Source organism: Castanea sativa, chromosome 3 (genome assembly GCF_040712315.1).
Source record: "Castanea sativa cultivar Marrone di Chiusa Pesio chromosome 3, ASM4071231v1".
Taxonomy (NCBI): domain Eukaryota; kingdom Viridiplantae; phylum Streptophyta; class Magnoliopsida; order Fagales; family Fagaceae; genus Castanea; species Castanea sativa.
Window position 1 is genome coordinate 52,337,010 of NC_134015.1, and position 17,206 is coordinate 52,354,215.

Consider the following 17,206-nt stretch of genomic DNA (forward strand, 5'->3'; position numbering starts at 1 on the left):
TCATGAGAATGAGATTGTGATGAAAAATATATATATATGATAACTTGGATAATTAAACCTCAATATTGATTTCTATTAATTAATAGGTGATGGCTAAGCTACTTTAGTTTAATATATTTTGTACTATATATACAAAAAGGTTATGTAGTATATCCTTTATCGATAGCATCGTGTCATCACCATGATTTAGTCCTCCACCGTAAACAATGGAGCAGGAAAGAAATCTTTCAGACAGGCTCACCTTATCCTCGCTTTCTTAGGATCAAGGGGCGTAAAACATGAGAATGAGATCCGGTACAACAACTGGGTTAGGTTCAACCTTTGGATTAAAAGTTTTTAATGTTCTATCTTTTACCTTTTTATATTTTTACTTTTTAAACTTCTCTCTCACATAAAATGTGGTATTGCACAGTGCAATAATCTATCCGTGTAATACCACTTTCAATGGTGATGCTATACTTAATGCCGCGTCTACAATATTTTTAAAACAATTTTATAATTATCGATCACAAGTTGTTATTGGTTTTAAGCTCGTCATTGACGTCTTTGTTGAATCCACTAATAATAGTTTGTCACATGAAATTTGTTGTGAAATTGTAATATAAATATTGTAGACATAACATTATTTATGCTTAAACTTTAAATTTTAAATATCTCATCATATAATATTGTAGTATAAATATTGTAGACATAACATTATTTATGCTTAAACTTTAAATTGTAGTATAAATATATTCTCAAAAAAAGAAAAAAAATTGTAGTATAAATATTGTAGACATAACATTATATATATATATAGTGAAACAAGTGAAGCGCGCAAGTAATGCGTTGACGGATTATAAATATGAAAAAATTTGATCATACTGGTACAAAACCTGTGAATTATTTAAGCAATTTGTAAGAAGCATGCATGACAGATAAAAATAAATAGATTGTTTTCATCGTACTTTTATTTTAAACTCATAAAGTGGACTTATGGAAGGTAGCTATACATAAAGAGTTAGCAGCTAATTAAAGTGTGAGTGGATGATGATATTTTCAATGTTGGTGTGATGTGTATTTTAATTTATAAATATAGCATTGCAAGCAAATAGAGCAATTAAAGAGCTTATTGTTGTAGTCAATCCTAAAGGGAAACCTTATTACTTACTTGCTAAATAGTAAACAGTAAATACCCCTCAATCTCTCCATTCCATCGTCCAAAACAAGACCTTAGAGCATTCACATTAGTGGATGCAAATTTTTTGTAAATTTACACACCTAAAACCTGCCTTTTCTATTTTATACATCCATTTATCCAAAACATCCACATCAGTTTATTTATTATATACACTATTTTCTTTAAATAATCATTTTATATTCTTATTTCAATTATTTCCACAACTTTCTAGTCAAACCCACTTTCTCACTTTTCTTTTCTGAACACTATTCTCTCTCTCTCTCTCTCTCTCTCTCTCTCTCTCTCTCTCTTACGGTGAGTTTCCTTTCTTTTTCTTCTTCTCTCATCTTTCTTCATTGGTCAAGTTTTCTTCTTTTGCCCATTTCTTCACCGGAAAACTCCATTAACAAACCAAAAATCTTCACTTCAACACAAACCCATGTCAATCTAAGTCCATTCGGGTTGGATTTGGCGATGGCAGCAAGGCAGATGCGGCAGTGGTAGCAACAAGGTAGATCCGGCGGCAGATCTGTCTGATTTCCGTTGGGTTTTTCATGTGGGTTTCTGTTAGATTTTTCTTATGGGTTTTCCGTTTGATTTAGTTTTTATTGATTTTGGTTTGGATTTGGAATGGGTTTTTCGGCAGGTTTGGGTTGCGGTGGTGACAGTTGGGTTGTGCTGAGTTGGTGCTTGGAAAATTGTCTTCTTCTTCTTTGCTGAGTTGTTGTGATCGTTGGGAAAGAGAGGGACCCGAATGAGGTGGAGAGTTAGACCAAAGAGAAAAAGAGAGAGAGGCGGAGAGAGAAAAAAAAAATATATATATCAAATACATGAGCTACAGTGACCGTGCATATATACATGGTTATTGTAGTATTTGTATATTTATGCACAATTATACACAATTTTACACCCACTAATGTGGGTGTTTTTTCGGTCAAAATGTGTAAAATGAAGGAATTTTTGTATTTTAGAAGATTATACACCCACTGATGTGGATGCTCTTATATGGAGTATAGCTAATTAAGTAAGTAGAGGCATTGGTTTTTGGTCCTGGCATGCAAAGGTTTGAATCCTTGTACTCTAGATTATTATCAACTAATCAAATCTGTCAAACAGTTGATGAATAAATGAGATATTAATCATGATAATGATTTGGTTGATTATATAAGAAAAAAAATTGGATTTCTGGGGATGAGTGACCTTAATGAGAAAGGCTAGTCCTATATGGTTTATTGGGATAGATCAGCATTGGTACAATAATGGTTCACTTAGGATGTTGGTCCTTACTATTTGGGGATGGCAAAAACACCCACGTTTCGCTCAATTCACCTTGCCTTGTTCTGGAGCATGAGTTTTTTTTTTTCCCCTCTCTCTCTCTCTCTCGACACTCTTTCACTTGTTCCTCCCTTTTCTCTCTCATCTCTATTTTCATTAGTGTTGGAACTACCTTATTAAAGATAATAAAATATGCCCAACCCACCATATCCCTTGTGTAGTGTGAGATTTTCTCTCTTATTATTTTTCATGATTTGACCCTGTCTCACCCAATTGCTGTCTTTATAATAGGTAGCCTAAACTCCCGTAATTGACTATTATCCTTTACCCTTTTACATATAAAAAATTAAAAAAAAAGTTTTTTTCTTTTGTAAAAAAAGGATTGAGTTTTTTCTCCCTCTCTATCTCTCTCTCCCTCTCAACACTCTTTCGCTTGTTCCTCCCTTTTTTCTCTCTTCTTTAGTTTCATTAGTGTTGGAACTACCTCATTAAAGACAGTAAAATATGTCCAACCCACTATTTCCCTTGTGTAGTGTGAGTTTTTCTCTCTTATTATTATTATTTTTCATGATTTGACCCCGCCTCGCCCAATTGCTGTATTTATAATAGGTAACCTAGATTCCCATAATTGACTATTACCCTTTACCCTTTTACATATAAAAAAGGAAAAAAATGAGTTTTTTTTTTTCTTTTGTAAAAAAGGGATGAGTCTCTCTCTCTCTCTCTCTCTCTTAACACTCTTTCGCTTGTTCCTCCATTTTCTCTCTCATCTTTATTTTCATTAGTGTTGGAACTACCTCATTAGAGAGTAAAATATGCCCAACCCACCATGTCCCTTGTGTAGTGTGAGTTTTTCTCTCTTATTATTATTATTATTATTATTATTATTTTTCATGATTTGACCCTGCCTTGCCTAATTGTTGTCTTTATAATAGGTAGCCTAGACTCCCATAATTGACTATTACCCTTTATCCTTTTATGTATAAAAAAGAAAAAAAAAAGAGTTTTTTTCTTTTTTTTTTTTGTAAAAAAGAGATGAGTTTCTCTCTCTCTCTCTCTCTCTCTCTCTCTCTCTCAAAACTCTTTCGCTTGTTCCTCCCTTTTCTCTCTCATCTTTATTTTCATTAGTGTTAGAACTACCTCATTTGAGAGTAAAATATGCCCAACCCACCATGTCCCTTGGTAGTGTGAGTTTTTTATTATTATTATTATTTTTTATGATTTGACCTTGCCTTGCCCAATTGTTGTCTTTATAATAGGTAGCCTAGACTCCCATAATTGACTATTACCCTTTATCCTTTTATGTATAAAAAAGAAAAAAAAAAGAGTTTTTTTCTTTTGTAAAAAAGTGTTGAGTTTCTCTCTCTCTCAACACTCTTTCGCTTGTTCCTCCATTTTCTCTCTCATCTTTATTTTCATTAGTGTTAGAATTACCTCATTAGAGACAGTAAAATATGCCTAACCCACCATGCCCCTTATGTAGTGTGAGTTTTTCTCTCTTATTATTATTATTTTTCATGATTTGACCCCGCCTCGCCCAATTGTTGTATTTATAACAGGTGGCCTAGACTCCCATAATTGACTATTACCCTTTACCCTTTTACGTATAAAAAAGGAAAAAAAAGAGTTTTTTTCTTTTGTAAAAAAGGGATGAGTCTCTCTCTCTCTCTCTCTCTCTTAACACTCTTTCGCTTGTTCCTCTATTTTCTTTCTCATCTTTATTTTTATTAGTGTTGGAACTACCTTATTAGAGATAGTAAAATATGTCCAACCCACCATGCCCCTTGTGTAGTGTGAGTTTTTCTCTCTTATTATTATTATTATTATTATTATTATTATTATTATTATTATTTTTCATGATTTGACTCCTCCTCGCTCAATTTCTGTCTGTATAATAGGTAGCCTAGATTCCCATAATTGACTATTACTCTTTACCCTTTTACGTATAAAAAAGAAAAAAAATGAGTTCCATATGGATGAATAGCGTTAGTATTTACAATTGTAAAAATCATATGCCAAGAAATGTCAAATAGATAATCAAGTTCAAATAGTATTTTTAGGTAATTTCAAGATAGTTTTTAGCTGAATACCTAATCGACATCCATTGACCAGGACTAATATATTAATTACCACTTGGTTTAGTTTATTAAGAATTACATAAATTTTCTAGGTTTTGAGTTTTATTGAGTGAACAACGTCCTAATCAAATGCCTGTGTTTCATCATACCATTGAGCTGTCAACAGCATCCTACATCATAATATATAGCTAGTTGATCACTTAGATTTTGTGAGTTTAAAATCTTCTTTGGAATACTAAAGTCGGACTAAAATAATTCTTTATTGTATAAGATGTTGTAATCAAGTACGCATCATTGACCTAATTAGGATATTAAACCTAAACTTAGTTAATTTCTTCTTTTGTTTATAACTATTGGAACCTAATTAAAATGAATAGTTAAGTAGAGGTGGACCTGTTTTTTTTTAGTGCCTTAATTATTTTACTCGTGGGATCATGTGCTAAGTCAACAAGAAATGATAAGGTCTTTCACATTAATAGAAGAGGTAACCATAAAATATAATATTTACACAAATTATTTTATTGTATATATGTTTGTGGAATCAAATTAACAAACAAGTAAATAAAGAAACATGCATGCTAATAAGACCTGCTGATAACCTTTCATCATTTTTTGGTTGATTTGCAACTTTGTATTTTACTATTAAAGCTTCAGTTGTTGAATTATTCATAATTAAAACATTTTTTTTTTGCATAATTATAATACACTTCCACTAAATTAATAGTAAACCAGTAAACTCATTTCCCTTTATTGCCGACCGCATTTATATATCGTAAACCAGTAAACCCATTTCCCTTCTTACCAAATGAATTTGATACATGCTTACGTTTTATTTATTTTAAGTAGTGTGGGAAAGATATTAGATGGTGATTGTTAGATTAAGGTACGTAGTATAAGTGTAAAAAAATATTTAGACAACTTTAATTAGGTCAAGGTTCTTTGTCTATAACCTTATAATATGTACTAATTTCTTATCTTTTTTTTTTTTTTTGATGGGATGATTTCTTTTCTTGGATTGGGATTTTAATCAAGTTAATCATTTTCATTTTCAATGAAGTTTTTCAGACACAGAAAGTTCCATGTATTGAAAACAATGGTGAGAGTTGTGCGCATATTCCTTTAAACGAGAGCATTACTAAGGATGTTTATTCCATTTTCTCTAGCTTTCTTAAATCTTAAGGGCTTGAGTTTTTTTTTTTTTAATAAACAAATACACACAAAGGATAGGGAAATAGGTTGAGGGCTTGAGGTTGGTCCACTTAGTACTGTGAGTTATATACTTAATTACTACTGTGGTATATGGTTTACTGTAAGAAAAACAAAAACTTGGAGAATGTTTGGAAGAAAAGAAAAAGAAAAAGAAAAAAAAAGGAGATAGAGGGAGGTGAAATGGCTAGTGAAATATAAAACCCTAAAAAACACTTTGAATCCAAAAGAATAATTAATTATGAAATTCATTAGTTTGTATGAATGAAAATAAAGAAACAGAAATTTATTGCTAATTCATTTTAATTTGTTTAAAAAACCTAATATCTTAAAAGCACTAAAAACACCTACCAACAAGGAAATAATTACTCTAAACCTAAAATAAAAAATACTTGTGGGGAGTAAAAAGATCCTGATGGGAACGTGGGCCTTTTGGGCCGTGTTAAGGAAGGCCGACTTGACCCTGGGTTTAGAAGTTGTTAGTACTATGGGTCGGCCCATACGCCGAGGATCCGAGGATACAGCCGAGGGTGAACTTACCCTCGGATGAGCACCGAAGAACTCGGGATTTCATAGTAAAGGTTAGGGGATGACACAGTTAAGGCCAATGGTTAAAAGGGGTGAATCCTAGAACGCCCCAGAAGCACCGGTGTTGAAGAAATGTCAAAGATAAAGGCTGCTACCTCCACATTAAAAACCCTGCACCTACCACCCTGGCCGCATTTATGGGGAAGTGACACCTGAACAGTGGAAGAGAAACTTCTGGTTACTATTCAAAGGCACTGAGAAAAGAAATATCTAGTCTAAGGGGGACGTGAGGCAACACGTGTACAAAGCATTCAAAAGAGTAATATATAAAGAGCAATTTAAGACAGAAAGAGGGGACGGACTTTTGTAACCTAAAAAGAAAAGAAACAAGGAGAGAGATAATATAAGAACAACTCGTGGCTTATGTCCGAGGAGGCTGATTGACTATACTCCTTGTTGTTTCCAAGCATTTGCAATCTTTAGTTTGTCATTTAATCCTCATACGCTTCTAACCTGGGTTTCAAGCCCACACTCTACAAATTCATATTGTTTAAGGCTCATTGGGCCTGAGCCCATAATCGTTCTTGGGATCGCATGCGGTGCGCTTACAATTGGCGCCGTCTGTGGGAATCTAGTCTAGAAGAAGTAGGGATATTATGGCAGGCTTAGGCTCTCACCATGCAGAGTCACAAGGATCACAACCGGAAGATCACTTTGAACGTCTTGAACATCGTAGGGATCGTGAGGGAAGCGTCCATACGGAATACCCAGGGGCTAGCCATACTCATGGAGGAGGTAGCACTACTTACGATGAGGGTTCTAAATCCATGCAGAAGGAAATCAATCGTTTGAAGAGGAAGTTGCGCCGTGCTAAACGTAAGGTTTCCCCGTCCTCGTCTAGTTCTTCCTCAGAGAAAGATAGGGGGGTTGTCTACAGTTCAAGGTCACGTTCCCCCACTCGCCGCAACATCCTCCGGTGAAGAGGACGATCAACCAACAAGCGAGACGTAAGAAGTTTCGTTCTAGGGGCTTAGGCAACGATACCATGAGTAGGGCGTTGCACCAACTTTAAATCTCCGTTTTCACGGAGGATTGAGAGGGGAGGCTTCCCGTGAGGTTCACCCAGCCCACGTTTACCATCTATAATGGCCGGACTGATCCGGTGGAGCACGTGAGTCACTTCAACCAAAGGATGGCAAGGCACTCTCACAACGAGCCTTTGATGTGTAAAGTCTTCTCCTCCAGCCTTGGGACTCGTGGCTATGAGATGGTTTAACGGTCTCAAATCAGGATCCGTAGGCTCATTTGGGGAGCTAACTGGGCATTTGCTTCGCGGTTCATTACGTGTAGCGAGAGTCCCTCGGCCATTGGACTCGTTACTATCCATGGCCATGAAGGAAGGGGAGACAATCGAAAGCATACTCCGACCGATACTGGGAGATGTTTAATGAAATAGATGGCGACTTTGATGAGGTGGCGCTTAATACCTTTAAGGTAGGTCTCCCTACTGATCACGACCTAAGAAAGTCTTTGACGAAAAAGCCCGTCCGTAGCGTACGCCGTCTTATGGATCGTATTGATGAATACAAGAGGGTGAGGAAGACCGCCAAGAATGGAAAAGGAAAGGAGAAGGTTATCCCACAGAGAGAAGGGATTTCGTGCCGGACGGTATATCACAACAACAAACCGAGGAGGGATTACTTCGGACAATACGGCTAGAGCGGCAAAGACCTCGGCCGTAAATACTATCTTCCGGAACCAAGGTACCCGCTTATTAGAAAAAGTTCGTAAAGAGCCCTTCTTCGATGGCCCGGCAAGATGGCGGTGGGACCCTGCGAGAAGAAATCAAAACCCGTTTTGTCGCATCATCGGGATGTGGGTCACACTACCGAGAAATGTCGGACTGTGGAACCATCTGTGAGCGACTCGTCGCTGAGGGAAAGTTGAAGCAAAGACTTGTGTCACCACCGGGCGGCAGTCGGTCAAGTTGGGTCAAACAACCGAGGAATACCATCTCGGCCAGCATTGGGAACAATTAATGTTATCTTCGCCGCACTGGTAGGACCGGCTCGGGTCCCACCAAGGTGATGGCGGTTTCCCATTCGCAGCCGAGGATGTAGGTAGCGGTGTGCCGAAGAGATTAAAGTGTACTTTACTGTCTTGGGTTTCTCTCCGAGGAGGATAAGGTAGGGACTATCCAGCCACGATGATGCTCTTGTGGTTACCCTCGTGATAGGAACTATGATGTGAGGAGGGTGATGATAGATCGTGGCAATGCGGTGCGTATATCATGTACCCCGATCTATTTAAAGGGCCGAGATTGGAGTTAGAAGATTTAACCCCTTACGACTCCCCACTTATAAGCTTCGAAGGGAGGGCCGTTGTGCCGAAGGATGGCATCCGTTTACCCGTCCAATCCGGCACGAAACGGTTGAGGTGGATTTCATTGTGGTTGATGCGTACTCTCCATATACAGCCATCCTCGCCGGGCCATGGCTGCACGCTCCGGAGCCGTCTCCTCTACCTTACATGTTAAAGTGAAATTCCCCTCGGGGAGCATGTTGAGGAAATCCTCGGCGGCAAATAGTGGCTAGGCAATGCATATCGGCCGCGGTGCTTCGTCACCGGAAATTGAGTCATCAACCTTGCCCATCCGGGAGTCATAGCACCAACGCTCCGGAGGCACCCGGAGCGATGACGGAGATGAGGCCGTTTGTGAGGAGTTAGAGAAGTTTATAATAACAGACGATCCTGCAGAGGTTCTTCCAAGTCGGCATACTTTTGCCACACCAAGAGAAGATGGAGTTGTTGAAGTTTCGAAGGATAATTTGGATGTCTTTGCGTGGGACCCCTATGAGGCTCCCGGGCGTAGATCCGAACTTTATTTGTCATCGCTTAAACGTCAATCCCGCCATTGTTCCAAGGAGGCAGCCACCTCGGCGATCTTCCCGAGAGCATTCGAGGCCGTGAAGGAAGAGGTTCTTAAACTCAAAAGGGCGGGGGCTATCAAAGAAGTTTTCTACCCCCGAATGGTTGGCTCATACCGTTGTTGTTAAAAAGAAGAGCGGTAATTGGAGAGTATGTGTGGACTTACCGATCCGAACAAGGCCTCGTCCTAAAGATTCGTTCCCAATGCCACGGATTGATCAACTCGGTAGATGCTACCGTTGGACATCCTCGGATGAGTTTCTTGGACGCCTTCCGGTGGTTACCACCAAATTCCTTGGCGTTGGAGGATCAGAGAAGATCGCTTTCATTACTCCAACCGGGAACTATCATTATAAGGTCATGCCGTTTGGATTAAAAAACGCCGGGGCTACTTATCAAAGAATGATGACCCGAATGTTTGAACAAGAATCGGGGAAAACCATCGAAGTATACGTGGATGATATGGTGGTGAAGAGTAAGGCAAGACCATCGCACATGACGGATTCGGCCGACACCTTCCAGATGCTAAGGAAGTATAAGTTGCGCCTTAACGCCTCCAAGTGTTCTTTTTTGGCGTGGGATCTGGAAAGTTCTTGGGATATATGATTACTCATAGGCATAGAGGTAAACCGGTGCGGCAAAGTTAAGGCTATTCAGAATTTGCGACCGCCTAGGAACCCAAAAGAGATTCGAAATTGATCGGAATGGTGGCTGCGTTGAATAGATTTATTTCTCGGCCAGCCGACCGGTGCCGTCCTTTCTTTCATTGTTGCACAAGTGGAAAGGGTTTCAATGGACCGAGGATCGCGATTTAGCTTTCCAACGGCAGCAATATCTTTCTCGGCCACCTATTTTATCTCGCCCGAGGTGGACGAGGTTTTATTCGCTTATCCGGCCGTTGCTATTCACGCGGTGAGCTTAGTCCTTATAAGGAATGAAAGCGGAGTACGAGAGACCGATCTACTACGTTAGTAAGTCCTTGAATGAGGCCGAGGTGCGCTATACGCCGCCCTTGGAAAAAGCACTTCGGCCTGTAGTCCACGCCACGCGCAAACTTCCCCATTATTTCCAATCTCATACCGTGGTTGTTTTGACCCGCCAGTTGCCTCTTAAGGCCGTGCCGCGTAGCGCCGATTACTCCGCATAGGTGGCAAAATGGGGAACCATTTTGGGAGCCTTCGATGTTAAATACAAGCCTCGCACTTCGGAGAAGGGACAGGTCCTCGCTGATTTGGTGGCAGAGTTTACTGAACCATTGCTAGAAGAAGCTTCAAAAGAAGCACACATGGGTGAAAAATTAGTTGGTGTGATTACAGCTGGTGTTGGACTTGTTCTAATGTCCCCTGAAGGAATTGTCTTCGAAAAATCTTTGAGATTGGCTTTCTCGGCTACTAACAATGAGGCCGAGTATGAAGCAGTCTTAGTAGGCATGAAAATGGTACATAAGATGGGTGGCAAGGAAATCCATGTGTTCTCGTACTCTCGGCCTGGTGGTTGGCCGTGTCATGGGAACCATGGAGGCTAGAGACCCCACGTGCAGAATATTTGGCCCTGTGTCAAATGCCGCAGGCGAATTCGACTCCTTTTCCTTAGCTCACGTTTCTAGGAGTGGAAACACTCATGCGTATTCCTTGGCTACGTTGGCAACGTCCTCGGCTCGGTGGTTACCAAGGGTTATCCTCGTTCAGGATTTGGTAGAACCTTCTCTTGTAACTGCTAACGCACCTCGCATCCATCTAATAAGGCCTGGTCCTAGTTGGATGGATTCGATCATATCTTTTCTTAAAAATGACATTCTTCCCGAAGCCAAGGTTGAAGCAGAAAAAATACGTCGAAAGGCGCCGCGTTTCTCGGTTGTCCGAGGACCGAGAGCTATACAAACGATCCTTCTCGGGACCGTATTTGTTATGTGTGCACCCGAATCAACAGAGGCATTACCGGAGGAATTGCATGAGGGAATTTGTGGGAGCCACACTCGGGGAAGGTCTTTAGCCCATAGAGCCCCGACTCGGTGGTTATTGGTGGCCTAATATGCGAGAGGGAAGCTCGTGACTATGCCAGAAAATGTGATCAATGTCGCAGGTTCGCCCCTAATATCCACCAACCCCGAGGGTTCTTAACCCTCTCTCCAGCCCTTGGCCTTTCGCACGATGGGGCTTGGACATTGTAGGGCCATTTTCGAGGGGCCGTTGGCAACAAAAGATGGCCGCCGGTGGGAACAGACTACTTCACTAAATGGGTTGAAGCTGAACCCCTTAGCCAATATTCGAGATGTCGATTCAAAGAAATTTATATGGAAAAACATCGTTACTAGATTTGGTGTACCACACACACTCATCTCTCGACAATGGTGTCCATTCGATAGTAAGGCTTTTAGGAAGTATTGTGGTGACATGGGTATCATAAACGATATTCCACCCCCGTTTATCCTCGTGGAAATGGACAAGCCGAGGCCGTTAACAAGGTCATAGTTAACGGGCTCAAGAAGAGGTTGGACGATGCGAAAGGTAGATGGGTAGAGGAGCTCCCTCATGTCCTCGTGGACGTATCGGACCACACCGCGCATCCACCGGAGAAACGCCATTCTCTATGACTTATGGAGCCGAGGCGGTGATACCTTTGGAATCTGGTTTTCCTACTCTAAAGACAAGTTCTTTTAGCCCCAGAATAACAAGGGACTTCTAGAGAAAGATCTTGATTTACTTGAGGAACGGCGTGAGGTCACGCTATGGTCCAAATGGCCTATTATCGCCGTAAGCTAAAACGAGGATATGATGCCCATGTGAAGCTAAGACCACTTGCACTGGTGATCTTGTGTTAAGGAAAGTTGTAGGCACTTCTAAGAACCCGGCTTGGGGTAGGCGGGACCTAGAATCGGGAAGGCCCCTATCGCATTGTTTCGGTAAAGTGCATAGGGTCATATAGGCTAGTTGGATCTAGACGAACGGATTGTACCACGTCCATGGAATGTAAATAATCTTAGAAGGTATTATTATTAATAAAATGAGCTTTTGTCGGTTGTATTTCAAAGTTATGAGTAGCTCGACGCTCGCAAATTACAATTTTAAGAATCAAACGAAACTTGGTTAAGTGCAGTCCTCGGACCACAAACCTTGTGGAAATTGATGTCTTGTCATTTGTTAAACAGAACCTTAGTTATGTCGGGTCTTCGGACCTCCTACTTTGAGAAAATTAACAGTTGACGTTACAATTTTAAGAATCAAACGAAACTTGGTTAAGTGCAGTCCTCGGACCACAAACCTTGTGGAAATTGATGTCTTGTCATTTGTTAAACAACCTTAGTTATGTCGGGTCTTCGGACCTCCTACTTTGGGAAAATTAACATTTGAAGTTACAATTTTAAGAATCAAACGAAACTTGGTTAAGTGCGGTCCTCGGACCACAAACCTTGTGGAAATTGATGTCTTGTCATTTGTTAAACAACCTTAGTTATGTCGGGTCTTCTACCTCCTACTTTGGGAAAATTAACATTTGAAGTTACAATTTTAAGAATCAAACGTAAAACTTGGTTAAGTGCAGTCCTCGGACCACAAACCTTGTGGAAATTGATGTCTTGTCATTTGTTAAACAGAACCTTAGTTATGTCGGGTCTTCGGACCTCCTACTTTGGGAAAATTAACATTTGAAGTTATCATTTTTAAGAATCAAAAAGAAACTTGGTTAAGTGAAGTCCTCAGACAACAAACCTTGTGGAAATTGATTTCTTGTCATTTGTTAAATGTACACCTTAGTTATGTCGGGTCTTCGAACCTCATACTTTGGGAAAATTAACATTTGAAGTTACAATTTTAAGAATCAAACAGAAACTTGGTTAAGTGCAGTCCTCGGACCACAAACCTTGTGGAAATTGATGTCTTGTCATTTGTTAAACAGAACCTTAGTTATGTCGGGTCTTCGGACCTCCTACTTTGGGAAAATTAACATTTGAAGTTACAATTTTAAGAATCAAACAGAAACTTGGTTAAGTGCAGTCCTCGGACCACAAACCTTGTGGAAATTGATGTCTTGTCATTTGTTAAACAGAACCTTAGTTATGTCGGGTCTTCGGACCTCCTACTTTGGGAAAATTAACATTTGAAGTTATCATTTTTAAGAATCAAACAGAAACTTGGTTAAGTGCAGTCCTCAGACCACAAACCTTGTGGAAATTGATGTCTTGTCATTTGTTAAACAGAACCTTAGTTATGTCGGGTCTTCGAACCTCATACTTTGGGAAAATTAACATTTGAAGTTACAATTTTAAGAATCAAACAGAAACTTGGTTAAGTGCAGTCCTCGGACCACAAACCTTGTGCAAATTGATGTCTTGTCATTTGTTAAACAGAACCTTAGTTATGTCGGGTCTTCGGACCTCCTACTTTGGGAAAATTAACATTTGAAATTATCATTTTTAAGAATCAAACAGAAACTTGGTTAAGTGCAGTCCTCAGACCACAAACCTTGGCAAATCTGATGTGATGTCATTTGTTAAACAGAACCTTAGTTATGTCGGGTCTTCGGACCTCCTACTTTGGGAAAATTAACATTTGAAGTTACAATTTTAAGAATCAAACAGAAACTTGGTTAAGTGCAGTCCTCGGACCACAAACCTTGTGGAAATTGATGTCTTGTCATTTGTTAAACAGAACCTTAGTTATGTCGGGTCTTCGGACCTCCTACTTTGGGAAAATTAACATTTGAAGTTATCATTTTTAAGAATCAAACAGAAACTTGGTTAAGTGCAGTCCTCGGATCACAAACCTTGTGGAAATTGATGTCTTGTCACTTGTTAAACAGAACCTTAGTTATGCCGGGTCTTCGGACCTCCTACTTTGGAAAAATTAACATTTGAAGTTATAATTTTTAAGAATTAAACGTAAAATTGGTTAAGTCTTATCTTCGGACCACAATTTTGATCAAGGTTATCTCCTTATTATGTCTGGATGTTAATGCGTTGCTGTTTATTAAACTCGGACCTTAAGTTTCATATCTTTAAATGTTAAGCAATTTTGTGTAAGGAATGGTCCTCGGATCTTACATCCTACTAGAAACAGTGTTATGCATTATAAGGGTTTAATCGTTATATGAATTCTTCTTTTCTTTTAAATCAAGGCGTTGTTTAAATATATTAACCATGTCACCTTTTATTAAATCTTTAATGGTGTGCATAAGATTATGTGAAAGTTATGATTGTGCAATCCTTGGAGTTAGATTTGTTTACTCTGAGAAATTTTGGTTATGTGCTAATGGCAATCTTTATAACAAATACAAAAAAAGTAAGGTAAAGTATAATAGATACAACCCAAGTGAAAAGCAAATGAAATTGTTCTTCATTAATCAGTTAAATATGCATTACATAGATAGTTCAAAAATGGAAAAAGAAAAGTCCTAAGCTAAGTCCTAAGCTTTTGGAGGAGGCTCTTGCTGAGAGGTACTAGTGCCCTCGGTCTTTCTCAACTCCAGCTCAAAGGGAGTCAAGATCTGCTTTCCCTTATCTGCTGTCTTCGTTGGAGGGACGTTGGGTTCAACTGTTTGGCTTAAATCCTTCTCTGCATCCCCTCCTCCTTCCTTCTCTTTGTCGGAACCAGAAGGTTCTGTAGGATCAGGAATTTGCTGTGGGACCACTAGAGGTAAAGCAGGAAGAGTTGTCTCAGGGGTGGGAGTAGCAGCAGGAGCCTCTTCAATCTCCTGTATTTCTAGGGGAAGCCAAACGTTCTCGGACTTCCTCAAATCCGAAGATTGGGGAACTCCTGCTACGTTTAAAGCTTCCCCCCATACTTTTTGACAGTATTCGCGGCATAAAGCCGCGAACTCCTCGCCTCATTGCTCCTCCGATGGTTGCTACCCCTTCATCGAAACTTGCACGCTTGGCGCCTTGAGAGAAAGTTGGAAGGAGCCGGCTTCTTTCTTCATTAACTCCGGTTCCTTCTTCAGATCCGAGCACTCCCTTTGAGCTTGGGAGAGCTCTTCATCTCTTTCACGAAGGAGCTTGCGCCGTCCCTTTGACGGGTCTTCATGGTCTTCAAATTTGACTCACCCCATTCTCTCTCCTCGGATCGGCCACCTCTAAGGTCAACTTCTCATTCTCGCGGCAGGGCTGTGCCCAAGGACTTCTCAGTTTCCATCCTGATTTCGAGCTCAGTCCTGGCTATAAACTTCTCAGCTACGAAGACCTCCTGAATAGCCTGTAGTAAAGTACGATGGAGTTAGGAACAGTAAAAAAAAAAAAAACAACAAACTTACTTATAAATATTGTTAAAAGGAGAAACACTTACCAGCGCTAAGTCTCTTTTTAGGGAGAGGAATAGTTGTGGCTGGCCCATTTTTTCCAAGGTCTCCATGTCCTTGGGCAGCAGGAGAGGGCGTTCCAGGACCTCGGCCAGGTGGTGGGCATGGCCTTGTTGAACCGCCCTTATACTGGACTGGCAGGAGATGGGAGCGCCGTCCAGTCTTAAATCGGGGGACCAGGTGGTCGGTGCTCGGCGCACTTCAGCCTCGTCCCTGATTTCCCCGATTTCAACCTAGCGGGCCCTACCCTTGCCCTTATCCACCTTCTGCTGCTGGGCCGGTGGGAGTTGTTGTCGTGATTTCTTGGGGTCTTTATTAATCGTCCCCTCGTTGTCCCCCTTCCTCTTCTTCTTTGGATCCTCGGTTGGAAGTTTTGGCTCAGCTGGAGGAGGGGGAGGTGGTAAGGATGGGGGAACTTGGGATGTCCCCCTCTTTTTCTCGGCAACCTTAGCAGCCCTATTGGTAAGGAGACCCTCCATTCTTCCCATGTCTTCTTCAAGTTCGTCCTCCGGAAGGGCAACCACAAACCCTGCAATTCCAGAGGCCTCGGTGGCTTCTTCCTCCTCGTCGGAAAGTACCACAAACTGGTTCCCGCGAGGTCTCTCGGTGTCTTCGAGATGGAATTGGTCTATCTCGTCGTCAAGTGTGTGTGAAGAAGACACCTGCTCTTCTGGAACGACAGTTGCTTGTGAGTGCACGGCGAGAGGGACTGCTGCTATCGGACGGTTGTACAAAATGGTGTTAGGAGCGTCCGGGAGGTCACGGTCGTCCAAAAAGTGGGGCCGAGCTACGTTTATCCTCTTTCGTCTTCGGTCGCCCGCAATTATGGCGTTCTCTATCTCCTGGAAGTCTTTGGAAAGGGGGGTGTACCCAAGAATAAGGTGAGCAGCCCGGAGTTGTAGGTCTTCACTAACGAACACCTCGGAGCGAAGTACCCGGTTTAGATCGGCGATGTTACAGTGACTCAGACGAGGACGCACGCGTTGCTTATCTGCAAAAAAGACGTCAAAACAAACAAACTTGGTCAGATTTACATAGATGTTTAACAAATTTAAGTAAGTACGAATACGCATTTCTGTGTGTGTGTTAGGGGAAGTTGTGTCGTGGGGAGATTAATCCTACGGTGTCGCACCTGGATCCCCCCACTCAATTGGGCAGTGGAAGCCGTCGTGCCAGTTCCCAGACACGATCAAGTAGTCGTCCTTCATGCCTTTGTTTGACTTGGGCAGACAGGAGATTAGCCTAACGGTGCTGGACCGAGACTTAATGTAATAACCTACCTTAGAAAGTTTATGGGACTCATATAGGAACACGACATCGTGCCATGTGAGGTTTAAACCCATTTGCTCGTTTAGAGCATCTACACTACCCAACACTCTAAAAACGTTTGGGAGGCATTGATCGGGACACAACCGGTGGTTGCGAAGGTACTCCCTTGTTACAGGTTTCATTGGAAGGGTCATCCCACCCTCTATAAAGGCTATCATAGGAATGATAACCTCTCCCTCCTTCTTTGAACCGGCCACGGCTGTTGCCGGGCAATACTCTAACCCTACGTCGGAGAATACGGTATTTGGCTCTAAAGCCTTCCATCCCAGCGGCGGTATCAACTAGACACTTGAATTTTCCCATTACAGAGGAACGATAGACTAAGCTCTAAAAGGGATAGTGTTTGTAGTGATAGCCGAGGACAAATATCAGGGAGAAAAAGGTTAAGAATAGGAGCAAGAACTTACAAGGTTGA